Here is a 5,856-nt window from a genome sequence, read left to right on the forward strand (position 1 = left end):
TTTACGTTCTGAGTTCAAACTCCGCCGAGGTCGACTTTGCCTTTCATCCTTTTCTGGGTCGATAAATTAAATACCAGTTGCATACTGGGATCGATCTAATCAACTGGTCCCGTCCCCAAAACATTTCGGGCCTTGTGCCTAGAGTAGAAAATCTAATAAATGATTTCTGCATACTTCCACGTGTATTTTAATTTTCCACTTCAGTTTTTAGGTTTTGGTTTTTAATTTTTATGCCTTTAAATTTGTTCGCTGAGACCGACGTAAATTCGGATAAACCGACTGAAGTTGGGTTTTATTTTGCCATTAATTAAAAAAAAAAAAAGACGACGTAAAATTGAAAAAGACGTATGTTGAGGTATGCGTGTAAATGTTTATGATTATTCGTAAATACTTTCCATCTCGATTTATATCATTTAACATTTTAATTTCTTCTTGGTTTACTGCATCAATGCTTTTGGTGTAATCAACGAGACGTAAATTCGGGTCTCATAGCTTCGTTGTTCTTCCAATTTTCTCAGGATGTACACAACACAAGGCGTTCCTTTACCCTCAACAAATCCACATCGTACTTCAGTCGGTGTCTCTGGTTTGATCCTGTTCCTGGATCTGAGCATTAAAGACTCACAAGATTTTTATAATGTAGATCACAAGGCTGGCTACTACTACTACTACTACTACTACTACTACTACTACTACTACACGCGCGCGCATGTGACTAAATGATAGAGCTAAATCAACACAGGAATAGCTCGAAACTGATTTCTTTATTTATCCAAGCATTGTTCGACAATTCTTTTGTTCTTTAATACCCATTAATACCCTGTAGAGCTGACTCATCTTTTGTGTGAAGAATCCGGGTACGTTTCGATTGTGTGGTAAGTAGTGGCGGTCGGCATTCCAGAAAAAGCAAATGTGTACTTAAATAGGCATACATAAATGAGATTCCTGATTAAGAAAACAATGGAAGGTAGGTGTGGGAGCAACGTCCATGAGATTTTGGAGGTCCCTCTGCTACAAGCCTGAGATTTACACGCGCAGTGCCCAGCTTGGCTAACTTGGTGACAGTATCTACGGGGAATATAGCGATTGAGTAAAGGATGTAGGGATGTTTGCTCCAAAAGCTTACAACAGATTGAATTATAATTAACACACATAAGGGTCAACTTGAAGTTGGTTGTTATTGTTGGTACCAGGTGACTTGATTGAGCAAATCAATGGACTTGCTCAAGATGGTTTGATTGAGCAGCAAAGATGTTTAAACCCTGATCATCCATTTTGTTTCTCTTTTATATTTTCTTCATACACTTTGACCAAAGGCTTCACCATCTAACGCAGTTCATATAAGATTCTGTTAAAATTTATCTGCAATAAATTGGTTATATTTCAGCAGGAGTGGCTGTGTGGTAAGTAGCTTGCTTACCAACCACATGGTTCCAGGTTCAGTCCCACTGCGTGGCACCTTGGGCAAGTGTCTTCTACTATAGCTTCTGACCGACCAAAGCCTTGTGAGTGGATTTGGTAGACGGAAACTGAAAGAAACTCGCCGTATACATGTATATATATGTGTGTTTGTCCCCCCACTATCGCTTGACAACCGATGCTGGTGTGTTTACGTCCCCGTAACTTAGCGGTTCGACAAAAAGAGACCGATAGAATAAGTACTAGGCTTACAAAGAATAAGTCCTGGGGTCGATTTTCTCGACTAAAGGCGCTGCTCCAGCATGGCCGCAGTCAAATGACTGAAACAAGTAAAAAAGTAAATATTCAAAATATTTTAATCATATTTTTACGCGATTAATTATAAAAATATAGTTTGTTTTTTGGGTTTTTTTTTTTTAGCATGGGGTCCAATGGGGTTAAATAGGAATCAAAAGGACCCATAGGCAAAAATGGTTGAGAACCACTGATCTAACGCACTCTTCTTTCCTTTCAAGACACTGCTACCTCTAATGGGTCCAGTGATCTCGGAGTGACAACTCCGTCGGCTAACAGGTGTCGTAAAACAGTTTGGTGTGTAAGACCTGTCTACTGAGGTATACGAACGAATGGATTGATGGGCAGATAGAGAAAAAGAAAAACGAACAGAAACGTGTGTGTGTGTAAGAGAATTGCTACTATGGCCGTCAGTCGGAAACTAGGCTAACTTGGTGCTTTGCTGCGAAGTGATTAAATTTATTTATTTAGTTAGTTAGTTATAAAACGTGCCAGTAACGTGGAAATCTACATAAGGTGAAACTTTGAAGTTATATAGAAATAGGTTTCAATGAGAAAAATAACTACATGCGGTATGAATAGGGGAAAAGAAAAAAAAGAGAAAATGCACATTGGATATAAAGAATAAAGCCTTTATATCCAATGTGCATTTTCTCTTTTTTCTTTTTACTTTTTCATATATATATATATATATATATATATATAATTATATGTAAGTGTCCTGCTAAGATATATACATTATATATGTATGTGTGTATATATATATATATGTGTGTGTGTGTGTATATATATATATATACATATACATATATATATATATACACACATGTGTGTGTGTGTAAAGGCAGTGGTGCCCCAGCGCAGCCGCAGTTTAAAAGGTATATACCTTACTTGTTTCAGTCATTGGAATACGGCCGTGCTAGGGCAATGCCTTGGAGTATTCAGTCGAGCAAATCGAGTCCAGTACTTACTTTTTAAGTCTAGTACTTTATCGAGCAAGTTACGGGGACGTAAACAAACCCTGGTTGTGGAGGGGTGGTAGGGGCCAAACACAGGCGTATGCATACAACGGGCTTCCATCTGCGTCTTGCCTCCATGGCATCATATCTTGCTTGCTCCCCGCTTTCGTTGCTTTGGAACAGCTCCACCATCTCAGCAGATTTCCTTGTCTTGCTCTCATTTGCCTAATCGATGCGCACCACCCCCACCTAGAGTTCTAACAGAACCGCCTGTTTGACTACTTCTATAAACAGTACCATATCCGACCTTAGAGTCTGAGACGACAATTTCTGGAAACTTCATAATGGTTGCCCCGCCGCTTTCCTTTAACAAAGAGAGACACGCAGTTTTTCTCTGTCTAATGGCTATTGCAAAAGAGGTTGTGTGGCTGTTGCGGGTGAAAGGATTGAAAAAAAAAAAGATAAAATATATATAAATATATTCGCTAGCTTTTTCCCAATAGCTTAATAACAGCACTGGCGCCTCCAAGATTGAGTGGTCTCAATGATAATGGCGCGAAGCCACTATGATATTTTGACTCATTGTCTGACAAAGAAAACTCGGCTGCGAATACTCCGTGTATCGTGTCTTTGTCTATATTTGCCGTCCGTTAAGTTTTCGTCTAGTTTCCCCTTTGCTCTGCTTTCGTCTAACTTTTTCTCCTTGTGTTCTGTCTTTTCAACCCTTGATACATCTTTCTAGCGCAACACACATCCTGTTTGTTTACTTTATTGTAAAAATAATATTCCTTGAATATTTATTATGCAACTCTTGACTCTCTTACTCTGTCTCTTTCTACCTCTACTCTATCTCTTTCTCCACTTTTACTCTCTCTTTCCGCCCTTGTTTGCCTCCCTTGTACCTTTCTCTTCTCAATTTGTCTCCCTTTCTTTCTATTCTCTCTCTTTCTGTCCCCCTCTATCTCTTTCCACCTCTACTTTTACTCTATCTTTTTCTCCACTCTTACCCTCTCTTTCCACCCTTGCTTGCCTCCCATATACCTTTCTCTTTGTCTCTATTTCTCCACTCCCTCTGCCCCTTCGTTCTCTCTCTCTCTCTCTCTCTCTCTATCCCATTCTTTCCCTCTCTCTCTATACTTCCTCTTCCCTACGACTTGACTGGTGAAGGCGGTGTTCTTTTTCGCCCTGCCTTTGACCACACTGCTCATACTGACCTGGGCTCCGTTGGGTCTTCCTTGCACAATCCCACTAAGTATGTTCGATAGCTGCAAAGCTCTTTCCGTTGTATTTCTGGTATTTGTATTCTTTTACTGGTTTTAGTCATTTGACTGCGGCCATGCTGGAGCACCGCCTTTGGTCGAACAAATCGACCCCAGGACTTATTCTTTGTAAGCCCAGTACTTATTCTATCGTTCTCTTTTGCCGAACCGCTAAGTTACGGGGACGTAAACACACCAACATCAGTTGTCAAGCGATGTTAGGGAGACAAACACAGATGCACGCACACACACACAGATATATATATACGACGGGCTTCTTTCAGTTTCCGTCTACCAACTCCGCTCACAAGAGTTTGGTCGGTCCGAAGCTATAGTAGAAGACATTTGCCCAAGGTGCCACGCAGTGGGACTGAACCCGGAGCCTTGTGGTTGGTAAGCAAGCTACTTGCCATACAGCCACTCCTGCGCCTTATAATTATATATTTTTCTTCTGTTGTATATAGCCGTAAGGCTTCGTGTTGTTATATATGCATAATTCTTCGTCTGTTGTATTTATATAATGTCTTGTTTGTTACTGTCTCAGTATACATTCGCTAGCTTTTTTTCTAGTAGCTTAATAACAGCACTAGCGCTTCCAAGATTGAGTGGTTTCAATGATAATGGCGCGAAACCACGATGATATTTTGGCTCATTGACCGACGAGGTAAACTCAGCCTCGAATATTCCGTGTATCGTGTCTTTGCCTATATTTCCCGTCTGTTAAGTTTTCGTCTAGTTTCCTCTTTGCTCTGCTTACGTCTAACTTTTTCGCCTTGTGTTCTGGCTTCTTTCAGTTTCCGTTTACTAAATACACACAGTAGAAGACACTTGCCTAAGGTACCACGCAGTGGGACTGAACCTGGGACCATGTGATTCGGTAGGAAGCTTCTTACCACACAACCATGCCTGCTCCTTTCCCCACTTTTTTTTTCTTTTCAACAATACATTCTGATATAATCGTAATTTACACCATGTGAGATATATCTGTTGAAATTTTTATTTTAAAATATCCACTTTTCGGAAAGTTACGAGAAAACAAAAGTCGGACGGTGAACATCCATCTGTAATTATACCGAGGTTTGGCTGCTATTTCTAGCAGGACAGGCGCCATTATAGAGGCTCGTTCATGTGAAATTGATCCTGATCAGAAATTAGAATGGAAGCAGAGCGGAATAACGAAGAAATTAGTGTTTAATAGACTATAAAATACTGTATTTCTATGGTAATGATCATCTGATTACCTACCAATGTAACCAATAGCAACCATTTAAATATTGATGAGATAATGTTAATCGATAATCGTTCTATTTTTTTTTCTTCGGTATCATCTGTGTGTGCGTTGAAATATATTTAATCGCGAAATTCTGGTTGGTAGAAAATTACTCCCTCGATGGTGGAGAAAACTGGTGATATTTGTCTGGAAGAAACAGTGTTTATAACATTAACTGTGGTTATAATGAAATACGAGCCCTTCTGTGGCGTTGTGTGTGTACGCGCGCCTGTGTGCGTGCGTGCCAGTTCTTGGCTTTTTGACCGTTTTTTTTCTACAACGACCTGTGATCTTTACAATAAACGTTTGCGAAAGTTACAAAAGTCAAACAGTACTCAGGTTGCCTCTCAACTATTCTCTTTCTCTCTCACTTACTCTCCCCCCTCTCTCTTTCTCTTTCCTCCCCCCCACCACATTTTGCCTATAAATCTGAAACATTTAGAATCAAGCTACTTGTGGCTCAGTGGAGGCGTAATGGCCCAGTGGTTAGGGCAGCGGACTCGCGGTCATAGAATCGCGGTTTCGATTCCCAGACCAGGCGTGGTGAGTGTTTATTGAGCGAAAACACCTAAAAGCTTCACGAGGCTCCGGCAGGGGATGGTGGCGAACCCTGCTGTACTCTTTCACCACAACTTTCTCTCGCCCTTTCTTCCTG

General features: G+C 40.5%; 1 protein-coding gene across 4 annotated transcripts in view; it reads left to right on the top strand.

Moving 5' to 3' along the window:
• The window catches only part of LOC106867896 (calcium-binding protein P), an 85,877-nt gene that overhangs the window by 53,169 nt on the left and 26,852 nt on the right, over window positions 1-5,856 (top strand). Inside the window, exon 2 of one of the 4 annotated variants that reach the window (XR_008264938.1) lies at window positions 4,726-4,808. The exons of the other annotated variants lie outside the window; for them this stretch is intronic. The gene's annotated coding sequence lies outside the window, so the exon portion shown is untranslated. The remainder of the gene's footprint in view (window positions 1-4,725; window positions 4,809-5,856) is intronic. 4 annotated transcript variants of the gene reach the window in all.

Source organism: Octopus bimaculoides, chromosome 9 (assembly GCF_001194135.2).
Source record: "Octopus bimaculoides isolate UCB-OBI-ISO-001 chromosome 9, ASM119413v2, whole genome shotgun sequence".
NCBI lineage: Eukaryota > Metazoa > Mollusca > Cephalopoda > Octopoda > Octopodidae > Octopus > Octopus bimaculoides.